This window comes from Grammomys surdaster, unplaced genomic scaffold (assembly GCF_004785775.1).
Source record: "Grammomys surdaster isolate TR1022 unplaced genomic scaffold, NIH_TR_1.0 338, whole genome shotgun sequence".
Classification (NCBI taxonomy): Eukaryota; Metazoa; Chordata; class Mammalia; order Rodentia; family Muridae; genus Grammomys; species Grammomys surdaster.
In genome coordinates this window covers 1,379,738-1,401,439 of record NW_021604757.1, presented here as the reverse complement: position 1 = coordinate 1,401,439, position 21,702 = coordinate 1,379,738, and positions in this window count along the sequence as shown.

The following is a 21,702-nucleotide window of genomic DNA, read 5'->3' as shown; positions in this document are numbered from 1 at the left end:
CCCCGACAGTCAACAAGTCAAACCGTGGCCTCAAGCCCTAGAGCTAAAGGGATAACTCTGCCCCAACCTTCAAGACTGCAGACCTGGTCACCTCCGTGACTATAGTTAGTGAGAACTGCCACAGTGTGAATATGGAATATTCCCCACAGGGTCACAGGTGAAAGGCTTGGTGTTAGTGGTGACACTACTGGGGAGAGTTTGGAACCTCTACTTCTGTGTTAGTCAGGGTTCTCTAGAGTCACAGAACTTATGGAATGTCTCTATATACTAAGGGAAATTATTGGAATTATTGGAATGACTTAGAGTCTGCAGTCCAACTGCCCCAACAATGGGCATCTGTAAGTGGGAAGTCTAAGAGTTTCGTGGTCACTCAGTCCATGAGGCTGGGTGTTTCAGCTTCTGTATAAGCTGGCATCCTGAAGAATAGGTTCCAAGAGATGTGCTAGCAAGTAAGTGCAAGCAGGTGGAGAGAAGGAAGCCTTCCTTCTTCCATTGCCCTTATATAGGCCTCCAGTAGAAAGTATTTCCCAGACTAAAGGTGACCACCACACTTGGGTCTAAGCTGTTCTTTACTTGGAACTTGTTCTGTCCCAGGGTGGCCTTGAACTCAGAGATCTGCTTGCCTCTGTCTCCTGGAATTAAAGGTATGTACCCCCTTTGCCTGGGCCTAAGCTTTTAGTGGCCACTATACCTCAAGATCCTGATCAAAACCCTGTGTCTTCCAGACTCAAGATCTTGAGTACAGGTGTGCTCTCCATTTCTGGATTGTAGTTTCTTCCAGAAACAGTCAGGTTGACAACTGGGAAGAACCATCACAGCCCCACACTCCCACCGCCGAGGTGTTCTGCTCCAGGTCATGAGGCCAGGCAACCAAGGGTCAAACCCTTTGGAACTGTGAGCCAAAATAAGTCCTTCCTCTCTTAAGATGTTTGTGTCAGGCATTCTGTCACAGCTGGGAAAAAAAGTACCCAATAGAGCCTAGAGCAGACACGGCCACATGTAGAACCACAAGAGAGTTGACCTGTGTCCACAGTGAGATCCCTGGGTGGCAGTGGGCAAGCTAACCTCTTTGAGTGGGGCTTGTTTGTGGAGAGGTGGGAGAGTTGCCATGCCTGGCCTTTCTCAGCCTGGCGCCTCCCGCCCACTCGGCTCATAGGGATGCAGGGAGAGATGTGGGCAGACACTGCTAAGTGCAAAGTGGCCATATGCACATGGTGATGCCATCAGGGTGGCTCTCAGCATCATCCCCAGAGCCAATCTAATGATCTAGTTGATGGACAGGTAGCAGACTGTTTGCATATCTAATTTGCTGGTGAGTGGGGGAATGAGGAAGAGCCATGTGAGAAGGAGCCACATGCAGTTTCTCCCCGGGACCTCAGACAGACGCAGGCAAGAAGGCCATTAGCACTAATGAGGAAGGCACTGCCAAGCTCCATCATGAATGTTTCATCCCAGCACTGACAGCTCAGATGGTGGTCCGTTTGAAGGTACTCAGCATGGGACAGCCATTCATACTGCTGGCAGGGGAGGTGACGTTTCCTTCATCATTAAGCCTAGTTCTCCACATCTCAGCTCAGAGCTCTGGGTGTCATTGTAGTCAAGAAAGGAATGAGAGAGCGTAATGGCTAAGAGCCTCAATTTAGGACTCAAACCTGGCAGACACTGGCCCAGCTCTCAGCTATAAAATTTCAATGCATCAGCTAGCTTCTGCTGTATAACAAGCAGCCCCAAATATAGTCACTTAAAGCAAAGAATGTTAACTCATCAGTCTGTTGTCTGGCCAGGTAATTCAGCTGCTCTGGAGTCTGCCTGGCTGAGTTCTGCAGGGCTTGCTCAGTGATGTGGTTAGGGCACTAGCTGGCTTCTCACAGGTGATATTCTCTAGTGTGACAGAGCTGACTTGGCTGATTGCTAGGTGCCCCTCATAGTCTCTTATGTTGTACTGGATTAGCTCTGGCTAGTCACATGGATAACTCCAGCTACCTACCTGATAGTTGGCAGAGCTCAAAAGAAAGAACAGAAACTCAGAAAAGGTACAGATGTCCTCTTTTTTTGATTTTTGTTGCATGTGTATGCGGTGTGTGCGTGTTCATACCTGTGTGGTTACCCATGGGTATGGAGACCCCATGTTGACATTTGGTGTCTTCCTCCACCTCTCTCTGCTTCCTTTACTGAGACAGTCTCCAATTGAACCTGGGGCTCTCCAGTTTGGCTTGCCTAGCCAGCCAGCTTGTCCTAGAATCTCTTGCCTCTGCCTTCTGAACACCGAGATTACAAGTGGGCCACCATGGCCACCTTGGTTTCACACGGGATGATGGGTAGCCAAATTCAGATCCTTAGGTTTGCACGACAGATACTCTCTTGACTGAACCAACTCCCCGACCCTGGTACAGCTTTCTTCTATTGCGTTGTACTGGCCAAAGCACACCTTACATCTAGCCCAGATTCCCTCAGCTCTGTTACACAATGACTCGGCCTATACTGACCTACGGATGCTACAGTGTAATAGGTACCTGTGAACGCTGCTCACAGTGTTCCCAGTCTCTCTCTGTGTCACTTGTACACTTTCATATAGAGACACTTTTGTAAAATCACATTGTTAGCAATGACCTCATTGGAGCAGCACTAAAACATACTGCTGGCTAGGACACTCAGCGACCCTTCAGCCCTACTTTACACAGGGAAATCACCAGCCCGAAGCAGAAACATCCAGAAAGTCGGACACTAAATATTCTTCAGAAAGGATGCCTGTCAAAAAATGCATGCTTATAAAGAAAGAGCAGGAAACAGGAAGGCGGTCGTGCCCTAGCTCACTGCAGTGGGCAGACAGGTTTCTAAGAAGATCACATTCCTGGTTCGTGCACAACATGTTGCAGGATTCCTTATGGCTTACTTAGTTGTACTTTCCTTAGGCAATGACCTTTCCAAGGGCTTGAAGGTGTTGGCTCCACTTACCTGTAGGCTCTGTGGTCTGGCTTAGCATCTGGTCCCAAACAAGCTCAATCCAGGTTGGCTGATAGATCTGTGTAGCCTGAGGCTAGAGAGCCTGTTGAAAGTGACTTCTTTGATCCCTTGAAAGGAGGAGTCTGCAGGAGGAGGAAGAGTCTTTAGGAGTTGGGGTCCACAGGAGGAGGAGTCTACAGGAGGAATCTGCAGGAGGAGGAGTCTGCAGGAGGAGGGGGTCTTCAGGAGGAGTCTGCAGGAGGAGGGGTCTCCAGGAGGAGGGGTCTCCAGGAGAAGAGTCCGCAGGAGGAGGGGTCTCCAGGAGGAGGAGTCTGCAGGAGGAGGGGTCTCCAGGAGGAGGAGTCTACAGGAGAAGGGGTCTGCAAGAGGAGAAGTAGATCTGGTGAGAAGGCCTCTACAAAAGTAGAGAGGTTTGCCATCTGCTCCTACCCGTCTGTATCCAGCACGGAGCCTCCCCTACACAGGTGCTCCTCCTGCTTCCAGGGTGGGGTGTCACACATTTTTTTTACAGTCCCTTCTGGTGTCTAGGAAAGGTGTGTTTTTAGCAGGAGTAAATGTGTGTGCACCTGTATGTGTTTGTGACTGGAGATTGAACTTGGGCCACTGCTCACACTGGACAAGTACTCTACCACCGAGCTCCAGTCCTAGCCCATGCTGACCTTGAACTCACTCTGCAGTACAGGATGGCCTTGAACTTTTGATCCTCCTTCTTCAGCCTCCTGTTTAGCTGGGATGACAGGCGTGAACCACTAGGCCAGACTCCCATCAGGATTTCCTGACATCCCAGGTATCTGCAGCAGCAGGGATCCAGCCTTGAATAAAACAAAGCTATAAACAATAGCAAGGCACAACTCCTTGTCATAAAACTTAATTTTCTTAAATTCTGAAGCACACACCTAAATATTCTGCATAGCTTTATAAAGGGTGTGGCCAAGGGAAATTACCACCTTTGCTGTCCCTGAATTCTTCTTTTAGATCAACAGCAACCTCTCAGTAGGGAATAGCAGAGTTTCAAGCTCCACCCAAGGATTTGATCACATGGAAAACTTGCTTTTGTATGAGACATCATCCTATGTCTCTAAGGCCACAGATTTGCAAGGGGCTCATGACTGCTGATGGTCCTGTTAGCCCGGGATGCCCTTTGTGTCAACACTGTAGCTCTGGTTTGTCGGGGCTTGTCTAGTGGCATACAGAGGTATTATTATATAAATTTTAAATAAAAATGTAAGGCAGAATATCACATTATGCATGCCTTGTGTCTGTAATTACAGGAGAATCGGTCTGTGCCCTGTCAAATATGCAGAAATACAATCAGAGCTGTGCAGGATGAGGCTCCGGACGACATACCAATAAACATTAAGTCTCTTGCTGAAGAATTAGAGCCAGTGACAGGGTGGTGCAAAACCCCCTTGCCTTCCTAAACTTGTTGTAATTTTGCTGCCTTTATGACAGAAAAAGAAAAAAAGCTTTGTTCCCCCGGCACAGTGACAGAAATGACATATCAGAGTTTAACAGCTAAAGTTGCCTCTCTGCCCAGGGCCTGCTGACCCTCTGGAAAATCACCATATTTATCATCATTATCAAAATTGGTGCCACAGGTCCCACAATGCATGTGTTCTACAGCGCTGCGGAAGAGGGTGTTTGGAAGCTCAGGGGGGAAGCTTGGCGGGCTTAGCAGGGTATCCTACAGTGAGGCAATTACAGACCATTTGTAGCCAGGCAGAAGAGCGCTCGGGGTGCAAGCTCAGCTGCTTCTGTATGGAGCCAGAGAGACTCGTGGGGACTGCCGCAGAGCAGGTGAGGGAGTGATTCTGCACACCATAAGTCCAGGAGGCCCTGGAATGCTGGCTCTGAACTGGGGGCGATTTTAGCACTCTGGAGGGACATTTGGACATATCTGGACAAGATCAGCTGTCAAGACTGAGGAAGGATCCTCCTAGCATCTAGTAAGGAGAGGTCAAGAAGGCTACTTCAAGTCCCATTGGGGGCTTGGACAGTAGTAAAAGCCCTGATAAGGAAACAGCCCAGCTCCCATGCTGGTGCTGTTGGTGACAGCTGACACTGAGCAGGGAGGCAGCTGGAAAAGTTCCTTCTAAGCCAATTCTATTTAAGGCTTTGGAGGCCAAGGCACACTAGAATCTGGGTTTGGGGTGAACCCCTGTCCCACTGTTAATCCACCCTACCAGGCCACAGAGACTACAAACTAACCTGTATGCATGCTCCACTCTCCTGTCCTCTGTGCTTTCTGCATCCTGTGCCCTGTCTTCCCCTTCCCTCAGTTCTTTTCTACTTGCTATGCGGGGGCCCATCTGTAAAGGTTAAGTCCTGCTTCCTGCAGAAAGCCTGCCTTGATTTCTTCCTCCTCCTATTTCAGTGTGGATAAACTCTTTTTCTCCATTGGGCCAGGCTGGAAATGGCCTGCTGACTGCATCAGCATTAGGGTGGTGTGGAGAAGACTCACTGGTTAAGCAGACCCTGTCTCCTGACGAAACAAGCTGGCATCCTATAACTGTGCCTTTTGAGCTATACTAGCCTGGGATAAGCTCCATTGCCTCCTGCGGAACACAATGTTTCTGTATCTGAAATGCAACCAGAAGATTCAATGCTTATAATTTGTCTGCTAAGCTCAGCACAGGGTGGATGGCTGTGGGCTGTCGGTCAAATGGAAACCATGCCGAGCGTTTATAAACATGTCTGGGTCCAGCTCTCTGAATGCTTTCTTCCTGTGGATATCAACACTGTTCCCACCTTCCAGACGAAGGGCTATTTAGAAGATTTGTTCCTGGAAAGATGTAAGTGACTTCTCCCCCTCCTTATAAGACCCCAAGGACAAACAAAACCACAGTTTCTTCAAACCTGGGGAACCAGTGGGTTTGTTGGGCTTATAGAGCATTGGTGGTGGGTTGCTTACAGGAGCATGGAGGGCCCCAAAGCAGCCACATGGAACATCTTCATCCAGCATGGACAATGGCTTCCCCATGGCTACACAGTTGGAGTTCTTCCCACCTATCCATCAACCTCCCACACTCTTCCAGAACCTTCCAAAAGCCTTAAAACCACATGACATTAAGGGAGAATTACATACACATGGCTAGGAGTTACAGGAGGGAGCCTGGATCTCAGATGAGGGTCCAATGACCCTCCCTGATAGCCTTCTTCTCTGAGGGAACATCCAGTCAACAGGCCTGGTAGTAATGGTCTCTTGCAAGCAGGAAACTGCATGATAAAAAAAAATGGTGGCTTTAGGCCTGGTGTGGTAATGTGCTACTTTAATCCCAGAGGCATGAGGATTTCTGTGAGTTCAAGGCCAGCCTGGTCTACAAATCAAATCTGAAAAACATGTGGGTTTTTTTCCCTTCAGAGAACCATCTTCTACAACAGGGACTGAAACCCAAAGAATATGAGCACCGCTCAGTTACCTGCCTGAGAAGCAGGACTGCAGTATTTCCTGGTGGATGAATATGGATGCAAGATCTTGCCTGGTCCAGCCTCTACCTAACTCCCTCCTGCAAAGCTCATACAGACCTGTTTTAGCTCCTTTCCTAAGCAAGCCTTTGTACCCAGCCTGATACTGCTCTACAGTGAGGAAGGAGATTCTGAGAGGCCACCCAGCCTGGACAGGGCAAGGCCAGGTTCAAACCCTTATCTGCTGTCCTCAGGGCTAACCACAATGTGTTTTCATGTTGAAAATGGAGTGTCTATCACCAGTGAATTACAGGAGCAGTTAGCACATACCAAGTACAGATACTGTGCTACAAGTACTTTGCATATGTCAGCCTACACTTCCCATTTTTGCCACTGACATATAGACCAGGACACTGGGGCTTTCCTAAGATGCCAGCTACCTATTTTCTTATACCTCACAGCTTGCTAATGTCCCAGGTGCTCTGTCCCATGTCAAAAACTCTATGCTCACCTCCAGGCCATGCCACCAGCATCTCTAACAGCTGATTCTGGACATACCATGGTGACAGTCCTGTACTGTCTCACCCCAGACTCATCTCAGCTGCTCTCTAATGAGCACCTCTGGAAACAAAGGCGGCAGTTCCTGTTCAGCGGGACAAAGACAGGAACAAAGATGCATCTTTCTCTGTCCCTTTGTAGAAAATAATTGGCTTCAATTAAGTGGGCTGGGTGGAGGGAGGCGTGCGGAGGCATGGGACGTGGAGCGAGTGGAAATGAAGGTGTGAGTGGCCCTGTTGGAACTGTCCTTCATTGTCACCCAGGGACAGAGCTTCAATCTCTCTGGGTTCATCTCTGTGGGGTGGGAAGAGGAAGAGGATTGTCTGGTCTTCAAATGGTAGTTAGCAAAGCCACGGGGCATGGGCTGGAGTGCTGACAACAGACCCTTCTAGAACCCAGTGAAGCACCTTCCTCTGACTGGCTCACATTTGTCCAGGATCCTGGAAGTAAAAGGAAAGAAGTCTGGATCACTAAACAGAGCCACAGTGGCTCCATCCTGGCCAATAGTTTTCCTTGCAGTATGGGGTTTTACAGTAGGGGGCGTCCATAGGTCACAGAGCAGGGCCCATCCAAGTGGGTGGATCTGTGGTTGGTCACCAGGTCTTGTGACCTTGTAACTTCCTTCCATTGTGCACCGGTGATAGAGGAGGTGGTGGCAGCAGTAGTCCTCAGTCACCAGTCTCTGGACTGCATGCTCCAACTCAGTCTGACCAGAGCTCTCTGAACCAAAAGATGTACCCTGGGGGTGAGGGTGGAGGGTGTGGGGAGCCTCTTACCAGGAGGAGATTGGTACACAGGTCAGGAGGTCACAGTAAAGCTAAACAGACAGTCCCAAGGATGCTTTTGTGGGAAACAGGTCACTCCTTGTGGAGATAAGAGTGAGTCGGTGAGGTACTAGAGATTGCACTAGAGGGATTGTGTTGGCAATGCACAGAGACATTGATGAGTGGCCCGAGCCTAGAAAGTGTGATGGTTTGTATATGCTCACCCTAGAAAGTGGCACTATTAGAAGGTGTGGCCCTGTTGGAGTTGGTGTGGCCTTGTTAGAGTAGATATGTCACTGTGGGTGTGGGCTTGGGCTTTAAAACTCTCATTCTAGCTGCCTGGAAGCCAGTATTTTCCTAGCAGCCTCTAGATAAAGATATAGAAGTCTCAGCTCTGCCTGCACCTTGCCTGCCTGGATGCTTCAGTGCTCCCAACTTGATGATAATGGACTGAACCTATGAACCTGTAAGCCAGCTCCAATTAAATGGTGTCTTTATAAGAAGAGTTCTTGGTCATAGTGTCTGTGCACAGCAATGAAAGCCCCAACTAAATGAGAAGGCTTGTGCCTGGGCTGGGGTATAGTCTTTGGGGGCAGAGGAATGACACGCAAGGATGGCCCTGGAAGGAGAGGTGGGTGGATTAGGAAGAAACTGAGAAGGAACACAGTGGGGTAGGGACTGGTATAGTGAGAGGAGGGGGCTACAGAGGCCCATATAGGGGTGGAGGGACCACACACCAGAGGCACATAATGAGCCGAGTGCCCAGCCTAGGCTTCTAAGGATTAGAAGAGAGGAGCCCTGAGGCTGCTATATGAGGTGTTAGAAGACCATGATGGCAGTTGAAGGTTGGGAGGAAAACAGAAATGAGGGACAGGAGGAGGAGGAGGAGGAAGAAGAGGAGGAGGAGGGGAAGGAGGGGAAGGAGGAGGTGGGAAGCCATCAGTGCTCCTGACAAGGTGCTTTGGGTGGGGTAAAGATGATAAACTTGATGAAAGTGGGGTTAGAACGGGGCTGCTCTCAGACAGTCTGGCTGCTCTCCAAGGCCTTCACTGTAAAGGGCAGCAGAGGACATAGGTGTTCAGGGACAGAGTGGGGGTGGAGCTTCTGTGGGTTCTAGTTAAGGTAGAGAAACCACAACCTGTTCATATGCTGTTAGGAAGAGAAGCTGATGCTGAGGGATGGGGAGTGGGGGGAGGGAGGCATCAGTCCAAGCAGGTCACTTGGGTACAGCCCCCGGTCAGTGGGCTGAGCGCCTGGATGGGATGCTATCCAAGGAGGTAGTGGTGGGGAGGCAGACACAGCCCAGTTCCCGCAGCAGGAGGTTGCTCATCTCTGAGGGTAGCCTGGGAGAGCTGTGCCACGTCTTCCCTTCCCCTCACTGTTGATAGAAGTGCCCACAACCACCAGTCCTAGCAGCGCCTCAAGCCAGCTGGGTTTCAGGAGCAGGAGGTTTTAGAATCCTGAGGATGGCATGAGCATGAGCGTTTGGGGTGGTCCTTGGGTTTGCAGAAGCTTGCAGATGTCTGCACCTGCTAAACTCACCTCTCTCCAGTCAAAAACAAGGAGATTGGTGATGAAAAACTTCCTCTTCCCTTTGCCCAGACAGGTGCCTGCTCCGTTTCCACACCTGCCAGAGAGCCTGGAGTCCCAGGAGAAGGGACACAGAACACAGGGAGCCCCAAGCCACCTCTCATCCCCTGCAACCTCAGGCCCAGGAAGCTGCTTTCAGAAATGAAACAGGTGTTTAATTTCATTCCCTGCAGAGGTGACACTGCAGATCCCCAGAAGATGCAATTTCCCTTTGTCACCTAGGTCATTTTCTGCCTGTCCTCGCCTTGTCATTCCCCCTGTGAGCATCACCAGGCAATGAGGAGGACAGTTGGGCACTTAGGTGTGGACTCAAGGTTCCTGGCTTTCAGCAGCTGATGGAGTGATCTACATGGAGAAGCAATCAGGACTGCATTACAGAGGCTAGGCCTGACCTCTTACTCTCTCTCTCTCTCTCTCTCTCTCTCTGTGTGTGTGTGTGTGTGTGTGTGTATGTGTGTGTGTGTATGTGCATGCTTCTGCATGTGTGTGTATGTGTGTATGCATATTTCTGCGTGTGTGTGTGTGTGCATCTGTTTCTGCATGTGTATGTTCAAAGGGGTGCACATGTTCGAAGTGTACATGTGTGCTTGCATGTTGGGGAGTGCATGTAGCAGTAATCTGTTAAACTGCTCTGAGCTCCCAGTGGGTAATTGAGCTTCTCACCACTCATCAGAGTTCTCTGGATTCACTAATGAAAACACGTGGACACACACACACACACACACACAGCCTTTATAGTTCAATATGCCTTAACTAGCTCAATGGCTGGGCCACTCCTGAACTTCCATGTGGCTAACACACTCCCCTCCGATATTCCTAAGTTAATACTTGCTAAATCTACATTTCATTTCTGCCACCCCAGACCCAGTTGGGGGAGTGACCCCTGGGGCTGCTCCTCTGACTCCTACATGGCTGGATGATTTCTCTCCTGCAGCTCTTAAGTCTCCTCTCTCTGCTTCCCCATCATGGTGATTCTGTTCCTCCTTTCTTTCACCCCTTGCCCAGGAAATCTAAAGTCCCACCTCCACCTCCCTGCCCAGCCATTGGCTGTTAGTCACTTTATTGATAAATCAAAAACCCTCAGGGGACAGGGACCCTTAGCTTCTGGTCTTGCAGATTCCCAGGTGATTTTGGGAGCCAAACTAAGACAGAGCATTAGAACCAATCCCCAACAGGTGCTTGTGGATGTGGAGGCTTGAGGTTAAGGAGTCACCCTCGATGGCTCATCTATCCTCTCAGGGAGACCAGGTCTCTCAAGAGAATCCAGAGCTCTGTGGTGTAGTTAATCTCCCTTGCTGGCTTACTCTGGGGAATCTTGTTTTCACTTTTGAAGGCTGGAATCACAGGCAGACCTCCCTCCCACCCAGTGTTTATACAGGTCCTAAGGGTGCAAACTCCTGTCATCAATACAGCAGTCACTTTAACCACTGAGCCATCTTCCCATCCCTCTCCTTCCTTCTCTTCTCCCTGGTAGGCAGTTGTTTGGGAAGGGGAAAGAATAGACGCTGGACTTACCCTCCCTCTCACTGTAAAACACCCCTTGCAAGAGGCTTGGGTTGCACAGGACCCAGATGCTAGTGGCTCAAGTTGCTGTGGGAGTCAGCTCCAACCTTTCTGTAGAGGATAAAGAAGAAGTAGGAAGTGGAATATTACTCAGCCTTGAAAAGAAAGAGATTGTGACATGTAGGGTGACACCAATAAACTTGTGGTCTTGAGGACACTACTTTATGTGAAATTAGTCTGTCACAGAGAGCAACTGCTATGGGAAAGATTCCTCTTCTGTGAGGAATGTGGAACAGAGACTGGAAGGTGGAAGGGTCTGGGACTTAGGGAGGAGAACAGACGATTGTCAATGGGCTGAGTTTCTGCTCTGTGAGATGACAAGAGCTCTGGAGATGGATGGCACTGCGGGCTTCAGAGCAAGGCAAGTGCACTTGCCCCCACAGAGCAGGACACTTACGGATGCTTAAAGTGGCAGATTTCACAGTAAGTGGCTTTATCACAGTGAAAAAGAGCTCAGAGGGGCAATTCACCTGAAGGTAACCGCTGCCAGGAAGAGGGGGTGCTGAAGTGGAAGCCACAAAGGGTGACTAAAGGATGCACCTGCTTTCTCCTTACTGTTTTCCCATGAGCCACTGCAGCGAAAGGTGGAGAAAGATCATGTAGGTTAGCAAAGCTGGCAGCTGCTTAGCAGCTGGAAATTCCTCTGGACCAGAAGCACACTCCACCTGGCGCTGGCTTCTGGTGGATGTGGGTGGAAATGATCCTGGTGCCATAAGAGAAGGTCTCCCAGCCTGCCCTGGGTGCAGGTTAACCAAAGAGAGGTTAAATACATAGAAAAATAGAGATTAAATGCACACAAAAGCCCAGTAGCTACCATGGGAAGCAGGAGGGAGCCAGTCTGCTCCATCTTGGGGTGGTCCGAAGCATCAGTTCTAATCACAGGGTAGTGGGAGAGAGGAATGGGAGACTGGGAATGGGGAGTGTCTTTCTTGAGTAAGGTTGCTGCCTTAGCAATCTGTAGTGGGACATGTCACGTGTCCTGAGGGCTCGCACCAGGCTTGGATGACTGAGTGGGACTAAAGAGAATTAATTGGTTCTTTGTGTCTCAGCTCCTTGTTTTGCTCACGTTATCCGGCATCTCAGTTCCAGGTGCTGTGGGTCCAGGAACTCAGCCCATGTTGTTTGGGTCCATTCTTTACTTCCCCATCTTTTTTGTTCTGCTTCCTACTCTCCATTTGTTTAGATTTGAAGCAAGGTCTCATAGCTCATTCTGCTCTCAAAATCACTATATAGATGAGGCTGGCCTCAAACTCCCGGAACCTGCTTGCTTATACCTCCTGAGTGCTGGGACTACCGGACAGGTGCACACCTAGTTCTGTGTTCTGCTTTCTTTACTCTGTTCTGGTCTCTCCTTTGTTGTCTGTCTCCTCTCCTCTTCTTCCTCCTCCGCCCCTTCTCTCTCTCTCTCTCTCTCTCTCTCTCTCTCTCTCTCTCTCTCTCTCCTCTCTCCTTGTCCTAGTTTGAGACAGACAGACAACCCTACAGTCCAGCAGATATGGAGTTCATTAGGTAGCCCAGGCTGGGCTTGAACTTGTAACCACGCTCCTGCCTTAGCCTCCTAGGTGGCAGTATTCCGGGTGTGAACCGCCATGCTCAGCTCTGTCCTGGCTCTAGTCTTTTCCTAAAATAGAATCTGTTCACCAGACTTTCTTTCCCACATTGAGAGGGCCTCTCTCTTTCCTAGGGATCCCAGCCAAAGGCTCAGGACTCTCAGGGTGACCACCTAGCACTGAACCAGGCTCTGCACTCAGAGAGTGGTCTAGGCTGTGGCTGGGAACTTGAGAGTGGAGTCAAGTAGATGCTAAAAGGAGTCCAGGATGGTGCTCTCGGATGGGGAATGGGATTCTGGGAAGTGGGAACACCAGGTGTCCTTCAGGTGGCCAGAGCAAGGGCCATAGATAGCTCTTCTCAGATCACAGCTGCTCCCGGTCTGGCTCCTTCCCTCCTCAGCCTCCATTCTGCTCCACAAGATGCACCCAGTCTGGCTCACTCCCTCCCCAGCTTCCATCCTGTTCCACAAAATGCACTAAAATCCCACCTCCTGGTTCCTCTTCACACATGTGCCAACCGCCCAGGATGCTGGGTGAAATCTGGTCTTGCTTAGGTGCCAGAGACACATTCTGGTGGTGCTACACCTGCCAGCTGACACCCCCACCCCTCTCCGGCTGTGCTATAGGAGTTAGCGGGAACTGTTAGGCTGGGTGCTTGCCTTTGGTTACTGGTTTTCTCTTGCTTTCACCTCCCGCCTGCCACATTCTAGGCCATCTGAGGTAGCATGGCTGCCATGGCTACACACGGTAGCAGCCTATGGGCATGGGGTGGGGGTGCAGGAAGAGCTGTCTTACACAAGGGCAGAACTGGAGGGACACTGAGGTTAGCTAGGTGAGCAAGAGAGCATTGCCCTTCGCAAGCTGTTAGGGTCACTCCAGGATCCTGCTGTTAGCCTCCAGGTCTCTGCACCATGCCAGTGGGCCCCTGTGCTATCTTCAGGCTCAGGCTGTTCCTAGGCAGAGCAACAGGCTGTCTTGGGAGTGACTGCAAGATGCTTCCAGCTTTGCCTCTTCTGGGATAACTCTCAATCATTCATACAGTTTATATAACACCTACCAGGGTGGGGCTGGGGCTGGACTCTGCATAATGATGACGACACAGACTTTGGGGTTAGAGGGTGATGTAAAACGAAGTCTGCGTAAGATGGAGGAGAAACTCTACAGTATAAAGGAACTGCCTCTCAGGAGGATAAGCATCCTGCCAAGGATGCCATCGAGGAGATGTGCTCCAGTCAGAGGCATAGTTAGGGTGAAGGAGTCTGAGTGGTGTCTGGAGCAGCAGGATGCTGGGGAATCAGGAAGGTGGCTTGAACTCCATCAAGAAGCAAAGGACCTAATGCGAGAGATTCTGGGTGGTGTCTGGCCTGACCTAAGTTGTCATAGCTGCCTGGGTCTGATTGACACTGTGAACCCACTGGCCAGCCACCTTTACTTTCCAGATACAGTGGTCACATTTTGCTGATTTGTTTGTTTTGAGACAGCATCTCATGTAACCCAGGCTGAACTCAGACTCCCTTTGTATCCAAGGACAACCTTCAGATCCAGATCCCCTGCCTCTATCTCTCAAGAGCTGCAATTATAGTTGTGGACCAGGGCATCCAGGTTACAGAGTACCCAGGATTAAAGCCAGGGGTCTGTGTATGGCAGACAAGTGTTCCATCAATCACCCATCCCTCATCCCTACAAGCTCCACTAGTCACTTAAAAAATAAGTGTGTCCTGGCCTCTGTACACTTTAGCTGGGAATTACAGCCTATTTTGAATTCATCTTTGACCTAGCATCCTGGTTTGCTATGTCTGCTACTTGCTGAAGTGGCTGCCTCAGGGCCCCTTTTTACCTTCTGTCGTTAGAGATAATGAACGCCTCCTGCTCACTGTCTCTGGCCAGCACCAGGAATCTGTTACTGCTTCCCACCAAGCCTCCAGCTGGACTTCCTTAGACCTCATTTTCCCAAGGCAAGCCCACGGAACATCAGGAAACATTCTCGTTTTAACCCCTAGTGGCCTGCAGGCTCCTGGATTTTCTTTATCTTTGTTTCATTAATCACCACAGAACACTTTGGGATGCTCAGCCTGGAGTTCAAGGGCTCCTGCGATCCCATTGTCCCCAACCGAAGCTGCAGCTCCTTTCTCACCTCTGCTGGTCAAGTCACAGGGGCCAGGTTCTCCAGCCCAAGTCCCTGCTGCTGGGCACCAGAAAACAGTGGGAGGGGCCAGGGGGAGCTTCTTTAAGGGGAACGTGCTGAGAAAGGTGAAGGGGTTATGGGTGTACTTGTGTAATAACAGTTCCTCATCGTGGGTCTTTCTCAGCGCCTACTGTGTGTGCCAAGAAACACTTTCGGCTGTGTGATATAATCACAGACACAGTGGAATCTCTTTCTAGAAACTCCTAGCAACAGCAGTGTCCTTTAGGGGAGAAACTACAACCCCTGCATCATCACCATGAGCAACCGCAGCTACGTACGGAGGTTCATACATCAAACCTATAAAACGAAGGAAAAGTTAAAACCCAGGTTCTGTGTCACACTGGCCACATTTCTTTTTTTTTTAATTTTTATTTATTTATTATATGTAAGTATTCTGTATCTGTCTTCAGACATCCACAAGAGGGCATCAGATATCATTACAGATGGTTGTGAGCCACCATGTGGTTGCTGGGATTTGAACTCATGACCTCTGGAGGAGCAGTCAGTGCTCTTAACCACTGAGCCATCTCACCAGCCCCCAACACTGGCCACATTTCAAGGGCTCATTGGCTGTAGGTGTCTTGTGATTGTGGTCACAGAGCATATCAGGAGAGCACTGCTAGAGGCCAACAGGTAGCAACAGGTGGACACTTTGCAGTCAGTGGAGACGGAAAGGGGCTGGGGGCCCGAGAGCGGCAGGAATGCTGTCCAGGAAGAAGTGCAGCAAGGGTATATGTCGAGATGTGTCTCTGGGAGCAATGTGAGGAGAGACTACTCCCGGAACAGCAAGCTAGCACGTGCAAAGGCCCTGTGGTGCTGCTGTACCAGAGAAGAGACTGAGTCGGGAGAGCGGGCTGACCTGCAGACTCAGGCTGAAACTGATAGGGATGTTTGGTGCCTTGAGCAGCGTGAGGAAGGCAGGAAAAAGATCAGACGGGAATCATTTTGCAGAGGGAAGGATATAATTTTCAGGTTAAGGGGATCATCTCAATGCTGGCAGGAGGCAGGACCAGGAGGATGCTAAGCCAGACGGTTCTCACCAGAGCAGTGTTAAAGACAACTCAAGACTGTGCACACTCTGGCTTGTGATGGGTGAGAGACTGGTGCCCATAAAATGAACATTCACCGCTCTGGAGATGAGCACAGTCTTTCTAAAGTTGGGGAACTCAGGACCCCCAGCCTCTCCTGTACATCCCTCAGGCTGCATGATTTTCAGTCCATACTGAGCATAAAGCCTGCAGTAGCTTCTGGAGGGTCAGGTAGCCTTGGTCCCACTTGAAACCCTATTTGTCACAGTGTACTCTCCAGCCTCAGCCTCAGCCAGGGTGACTCCGAGTGGACTGACTGTCTTTTCCGTTTTCCACAGGGGTTTTGACTGTATTCACCTGCTTTGCCGGACACCTGCCTGGCCACCTCCTGTCACATTTATGACTCAGAAATATGTAAGGAGTTTCTGTCCTGGAGGAAACCTCGCTGGTGGGTGGAGCCTGGAAGGAACGCCTCTTCTGCCTTCTCCTGGATTTTCCTTGCTAGCTGCTCTTGGCCCTGTCCCCCATCTTTAACACACAGGGCTGGACCTGCGTCAAGCTCTGTTACGCTCCCACTCTTGAGCGGTAGAGCTCTAGGTTCAGTGAGAAGTTAAAGTGACTAGGGGAGACACTGGCCTCTGCCCCACAGGTACATATAATGCACATATGTGAAAACACAAACAAATAAAAGAGATACACATAGAGGCAGAGGGAGAGAGTCATTCTTGGCTTCCTTCCTCTTCTTACAGGAACACCAATCCCACCATACCCACCCCGACAACCACCCCCCACACCCCAATAACTTCATCCAAACCCATCTTCTCCCTACAGCCCTGCCCCTATTGTCAACACATTAAATGTGGGGCTTCCACACAGACCTGCAGTCTAGAGCAGGATCATTTCCAGTGCTCATGGGATGAGCCATGGCTCCACACCTTCCTTCCTTCCTACTGGAGGGAGACTCCAATCTAGCCTGAAACTGGCTTTATGGTTTCACAGAGGGATACCATCCATAATGGCAGGTGAACCCTCCTGAGGCCTCCGGGGTCTTTCCCAGCACCACTTTGTAGTAGATCCCTGTCCAGCTTGCTCGCAGGAAGCAAGGGTCTCATAGGTAACAAGTAACAGTCCTTCCCAAGGTGGCCCTGACTGTCATACAGAGGACACTGGTTACACATGCCACAAAGTGTCAGATTAATTAAATCAAAGCCTTTTCACCCTAGGGTTTTAAATATCTTTGTAGTAGCAGCAGCAGCAGCAGCAGCAGCAGCAGCAGCAGCAGCAGCAGCAGACGTAGTAAAGACCAGGTCTCAAACTGACCTGACCTTTTACTATGTAGCTGAGGATGACCTTGAACTTCTGATCCTCCTCCATCCTGGGACATAAGCTTGTACCATCAATGGTTAGCGTGGCAGTGAATGGAAGCCAGGCTTTGCACATGCTAGAGAAGCATGCAGCCCTCACTCTGCAGTTCTAGGCTTGCCTCTTCCAAGGGGGCATTTCCTGAATTTGCTTGCTTGGGGAGCCCTCTATCAGAAAAGGACCATCTTTGAGGGCTTGGACACTTACATTGGGCCCAGTTGCTACGGAGTTTGGTAGGCCTCATCCTGTCCCAGATGACAGATTGCCTCTGACAGATGGGAGTTTCCCTGAGTCTTGCCTCACTGCCTAGGGATTCTGTTCTCTCCCTTGCCTGCTCTGAGGAGAAAGCAGTCAGTGTTTTGGGATGCCAGCTTCAGGAAAAGGAGGTGGTGAGTGGCAAGAGGTCACTGTAGCTTTTTGAGCGTAGACAGTGACTGCCAGCTCCAGGAACAGAGCCAGTTACGGTGAAGCAGTTGCAGAAGGTCAATGCTGGTTGTTAAAGCATGGGATGTGGGGAAGTGTTGGCCCAGTCAGTAAAAATGTTTGCAATGCAAGAAAGAGGACCTGAGTTTGGATCCCAACATCTACATAAAAAGGCAGTGTGGTTTGGTTCCTATAATCCAGTTCCTGTAAAGAAAGAGGGATCCCTGGGAATGACTGGCTAGACAGCTTAGATAAAAGGTTGAACTCTGGGTTCAGTGAGAGACCCTGCCCATAATAACAAGAGGAACAAGATGGAGTGGAACCAAAGAAGTCACCCAATGCTGACCTGCTGACCTCTGGCCTCTGCACACACAGACACACAGACACACACACACAGACACAGACACACACACACACAAATGCACATGCATACCCTACAATTCTCTTGTAGAGCCGGTTGAGGCTGCAAAGTGTGTCTACAACCATTACTGGCCCTGAGGTGGGATTGAAAGACAGACAAATTGTGGGAACATGAGAGGAAAAGAAACCATTCACCCCAGAGTCTGATTGAAGCCTTTGCCAGGTGACAGTCAAGAATTTTAACACAGCCAAGGTCTGGAAGATGCCAACAGAGAGATGAGATTCCTTTTCTATAGCTCTATTTCTATCAAGAATATACCAGCAGGTGCTTAAGGTCTGACAATGTATGACTTTTCCCCCATCCGGTTGGAAACCTGCAATTTCCCCAAAATCTCACCAGAAATCCCCCTTACAGAAAACGGGCATGCATACCCTCTCTTCTGCAGCTCCTGGTTTTATCTAATCAGAACAGAGTCCTGACAAAGGTATCTCCAGAACCACTCTATACTCTCAACTTATAGATAAAGGGGAGCACAGCTTTGAGATGTCGCTTCAGAGGCACCAGACAGTATGCACAGGACTAATGCACGGGGCTAATGCACAGGTATGCTAAGGCATGCTAAGCTATCCGAGAGCGACAGCTCTTGGCCAAGCCCACACTCATGTTGTTGGCTATGTCTTTCCTCAGTGTGACCAAGAATGGGGCAGATCTGAGTCAAGGTCCCTAAAAGATTAGAGAGTGCCTCAGGCTGTGACAGGCTACAGCATGGCTCTCTGTCTTTGTCCCTGCTGCCACTGACCCACAGAAGATCCGGTATGTTCTGACTGGTCACAAAGCTGAGCTTATGAAAGAGGAACAAAGATAGGGAAGAAGAGAAAAGGCAGGGCTGGAGAGACGCTCACATGGCATGGAGTCTGGTTACTCTGCTTTATGCCCCCAGCGGGTTGATCTCCTCCAGCCTCCTGCCCAGCAGCTCCCTGGATCTTTGAATGAAATACACACACACTAGATTATTTTAATATGCTCTCTAGCTCGATGGCTGGGCATTTCTAGTCCTCTGCCTGCTACCCCAGGCCCAATCAGGGAAGTGGCCAGTGGCCACTTAGCCAAATTCTTACATGGCTTATTGACTCTGTCTCCTTCAGCTCTAAATCTGATCTGTCTCCCACCACATCATGGCGATCCTCTGTCTCCTTTTTATCAGTTCCTCACCCACACAAATCTAAAGGTCCCACCCTGTCTCCCTTTGCCCAGTCTTTGGCTGCTGGCATCTTTGTTGGTCAATCAAAAACTAACAAGGACCTTCAGCATTTGGACACACAGATTCCTGATTAAATCAAAGCATTAGAACCATTCCCCGCCGGGCGGTGGTGGCGCATGCCTTTAATCCCAGCACTTGGGAGGCAGAGGCAGGCGGATTTCTGAGTTCGAGGCCAGCCTGGTCTACAGAGTGAGTTCCAGGACAGCCAGGACTACACAGAGAAACTCTGTCTTGAAACAAACAAACAAACAAACAAAAGAACCATTGCCCAACAGGCTCAACCATTGGGATTGCTTGTTGCTTGCAGAGGACCCTGGTTCTGTTCCCAGCACTCACAAGACATCTCACAACCACCCACTTCTAGGAAACCAACGCCCTATTCTGGCCTCCACAAACACTGTATGGACACAGGGCATACCTACGCAGGCAAACAAAACACCCATACACATAAAAGATAAGTAAATCAATATGAGAGAGAAGGGGAGAGGGAGGGAAAAGGGGGGGAAGGAGGGAGGGAGGGAAAGAGAGAGGGTCTGTACCTCTCACTGCTGTGGACCACATTGGGGAAGGTCTCTCCTCTCTTTCTGGACCCCAACATTGCTTGTCCTGTCTGTCAGGGGATGAGTGGGGGCTTGGCTGGTGACCTCATCTTAGAGAAGTTTTGGTGGTGTCATCTCCTGACTCACTCTTCCTAAGCATCCCTCTCATCCAGGAAACTGTTCCCATCCACAGCCAAATCACCCGCCTCACTGTCCCTGCCCTGCTAGACCCCAGCCTGCTGCCTGCTTGCTTGGACTCTGGGGCCAAGTGGGCTCTTCAATTCCTCTCCTGCTGGGATCCAAAGTCTGGCTAAGGCTGACTGGAACTGGCTTCCACTAGTGGGACCTTTGAAGATGGAGTTCCCAATCTGGCTATGCTGAACCAGTTACAAAGTAAGTTTAAGACTAGCCTGGGCTATCTGAGAAAGAGGGAAGGGAAAGAGGGAAAGAGGGAAGGAGGGGAACAGAAGGCAGGCAGGCAGGTGGGAGAAAAGGAAAGAAGGAAGGAAGGAAGGAAGGAAGGAAGGAAACAAACAGAGGAAGAGACTGAGACAAGAGGACAGCAAACTTGTACACCCAAGATCATGCCTGTGGGAGTTCTTGACCTCTGATTCTTCTCATACCCTCTGACATTCATTCATATAACACTTACTGAGAACACACTAGGTCCTGACTTGATTTCAGCAAGCCTGGGCTCCAGACACTTGGGTCCCAGACTTTCCCAAGCCAGGGACATTTGCACCCACCACGGTGGTCTCTTTGCTCTGCCTGCCTCTCCCAGTGGGGAACACTGGGCCCTGGATTAGCCAGGCTGTCTCTCGGCTCCCACCACTGTAGTGTGCCTGCTAATGTGGAGGGCTGGAGAAGGCAGAGTGGTCAGTGAAGTGGCTTTTCCAGGCTGAGTTCAGACTCCCCTCTTCATGGGCTATCCACTATCCTTTCTTCAATGTTCTGACAGGACCTCGGCTGGACTGACAGGCCCTGTGAAGAGACTGACAGGCCATGTCTCCCCCACCTCCCGTGGCTCCTGCTATATACACAGGCCAGACCCCTGGGGGCTCTGCCAACCACCTGCTGAATTCACAGTAAGTCTTTGGTGTTTTAAGACACCAAGAGTTGGGCTGTTTTGGTGTGCAGTGAACTCTGCACAATTCTACAGCACCTCCTGTCTCCTTCCCACCCACTCCCCATTTGCAGGCTCAGCTAGGGACTGAGGAAGAGGGGAGTCCTGGAGAGTCCATAAATACAGGAGCAGGAGGACCTGAAGCCTACAGGCCAGCCTTTTGACCTGACATGGAGGGTCAACGACAAACACCCACTCAGGGTTTTCCACTAGAGGCACACACTTGCAAATGGGACTATTTCACAGCACTTTGTTGATGTCCAACCCACTGGCACTGCTGAGGCCAGAGCTAGAAAACAGTCATTTCCCTCACCAAATTGCCACCGCTGAACTTCCTGCCGTGCTGGGCTCCGGCGATGTAAATTAATTCGCTACATGAAGATCTGGCACTGAAGAGGGAAAATGGGCGTGCTGTGCAGGGCACAGATCTGAGCAGGAGTCTAGCAAGACATGGCATCAACAGAGTCGAGCTCAGAGGCAAGCAGACACGCACCGGGTTTCACAGGTACCCAAGCAAGCATCTTTACAACACGACCCTCAACCCCCAATGTGTGTTGTGTGCACATGTCATTCAGACAGCTTAGAGATGCTGAGCCTGCACAGCTCAGTGAGGCCCAGACATCTGTTTCCCCGTAAGTTCCTACATGGAGCAGAAGCTGTGGTCTAAGCTGAGACCCACACAGGGAACCACTGGTCTGATATATGAACTCTTAAAAAAATAGATTTTTTTTTCATCTTACAGTATGTGATGAGATGGTTATATAGCCCTCAAAAATGTCAGTAGTTCCTTGGAGCTACAGATTCTCTCCCAAGATGTCTTGACTGTGTGTTGTTGTTGTCATGGCCACAGGATGGCTGTTACTGATCCAGACCTCATGTATATTCTAAGAGAGAGAGGGTTAATTGAAAGGTCTCTCGGAACCTAATTTCCAAAACTCATATAATATTACATTTTCAAGTTTTGACTGGTGGAATGAGTCTCAGGCCAGCTGAGATTAAAAGAGACAGAAAACAAGATCGTTGCTA